Raw genomic sequence first — 1,897 nt, forward strand, 5'->3', positions numbered from 1 at the left:
AGGAACCCCTGTGTCCAGTGCCCCAGCCTGGCACCAGCATGTCTCCTGCGCCCTGACGTCGCAGCTGCACAGCACAGCCCCTCTGCTGGCCTCGAGGCTGCTGTCCCACTTTCTCAGCAAAGCAGTCACTGAGCACAGGTGCCAGCAGGGGCATTTGAGAGCAGCCGGCTCCTGTGTTGAAGGAAGCGGTGTGTGTGCTGCTAGTGGGAGCCACAGTCTGCAGTTGCTTTCTGAGCCTGAGCAGGACCCCTTAGCACTCAGCCTCCGATGCCTGACTCACCTGGGAGATGACCTCTCGCTCCTGGCCTCATCCCCTCCAGGGGGCCAGCCCTTCTCCCTTTTCCTCCAGCCGCACCTGCAGCCTCTGCCCCCTTGGGTCCAAGTCACCGGCCCACCTGTGGTGCTGTGCACACTTGCCACTGGTGCGATGTCCACTTCGCCCAGCACCGAGCCCCTCGCAGCCGGGCCTCACAGTGACCCTGTGGGCCCTCACGCTGGCCACGCACACAGTGTCTGCTGCTCACCTCGGCCCTGGAAGCCAGAGGTGTCCCCTGCCTCCTCCAGCACCTGGCACTCACGTCTGCTCACGCAGTGGTCACTGCACCAGGGCGTGGGTTTCCCTTCGACCCTAGCAAGGAGCAGTACCTACCCAGCCACCACGGGGTCCTCGGGGTCCTCGGTGCTCTCCCTGCCTGCCTGGACCGACCACCGACCACCGACCGGCACTGGGGGCTGCAGCGGGCATGCGCTTCTGAAGCAGGCTCCCTCCTCCTTGCCAGCCCTGCCTCTCCCTCCCCACGCCCCACCCCCACCACTCTGCTCTGTCTCCCAAAACCAGACCAAAGAGGAGACTGCCAAGTGGGCAATTCCAGACACTGGACCCTGGGGAGGACTGGGTAAGTCCTGGGAAGGAGGCTGGAGCTGTCCTAGGCATGCTGGCTGGAGGCCAGAGGCTGGGAGATGGACAAGATGACCTCTGGAAAGCCCAGATACTCATCTCCTTCCAAGGGGGCTGCAGTCCCTCTCAGCAGCCTGTCACCCAGGCTCCTGGCCACTTCCCCTATTGGGTGCTGAGTGGGCTCTGTTCACGCCCGTTCACCCCAGCTTGGCACAACTGAAGCCAACTTTCCCCAGAGCTAAGAGCAGGTCCCAGAAGAGGAGCACCCCACCACCCCCTGCACCTGAGAGCCAGGGGCACCCCCTGCCTGCTCCCAAGAGCCAGGGAGTTCCCCAAACTCATCCAAAATCCAGGGGCACCCCCTTGTCAGCTCTAGGTGGGTCACCTTATCCCACCCACCCTCCAAGGCTCAGGCTCCCCACTTCCACCACCCACCCCACACATCCCGCTGTATCATTCTACCTTCAGAAGAGGATGGGTCAAGGTTTTGGGGGTCTGAAACTTAAACAATACCGGAGTCATATTGAGAAAAAAGAATATAAAGAAACAAATACCAATTATGTTAAGAGTTGCAGGCAGCCCTGGTCCCGGGAAAGGGTAAGGCATTGGCATGTCCCCCCCCGCCAACCCCTGTAGCCTGGCCGGAAGGGAGGAAGCTCCTCCAAGGCCTGACTGGCATCCTCCCCCACGCTGGCCTTTGACCCCGCTGCCGGCCCTTCCCTCTCCCCACCACAGCTGGCTCATCCTTGCACAGCCTTTGGACTCAGCTCAAGTGAAACCTCCCCTAGGAACTTTCTGGATGCCCTAAGTTGCCCCTCCCAGCATTGGCCTTCGACTTCCCTGACAGCCTTGGGGCACCGGGTGTGAGTTCAAGGCCCCCGAATCCCCAGGGTGGGCCCTGGGGCCTGCTGGAGGAAACTGCACAATCAGCGTCAGCCCCTGTGTGCTCATCTCTGAGATGGGGAAGTGTCCCTTCCCCAAAGTCTCAAAGTCCAGGGT

This window comes from Equus caballus, chromosome 2, assembly GCF_041296265.1.
Source record: "Equus caballus isolate H_3958 breed thoroughbred chromosome 2, TB-T2T, whole genome shotgun sequence".
NCBI classification, from domain to species: Eukaryota; Metazoa; Chordata; class Mammalia; order Perissodactyla; family Equidae; genus Equus; species Equus caballus.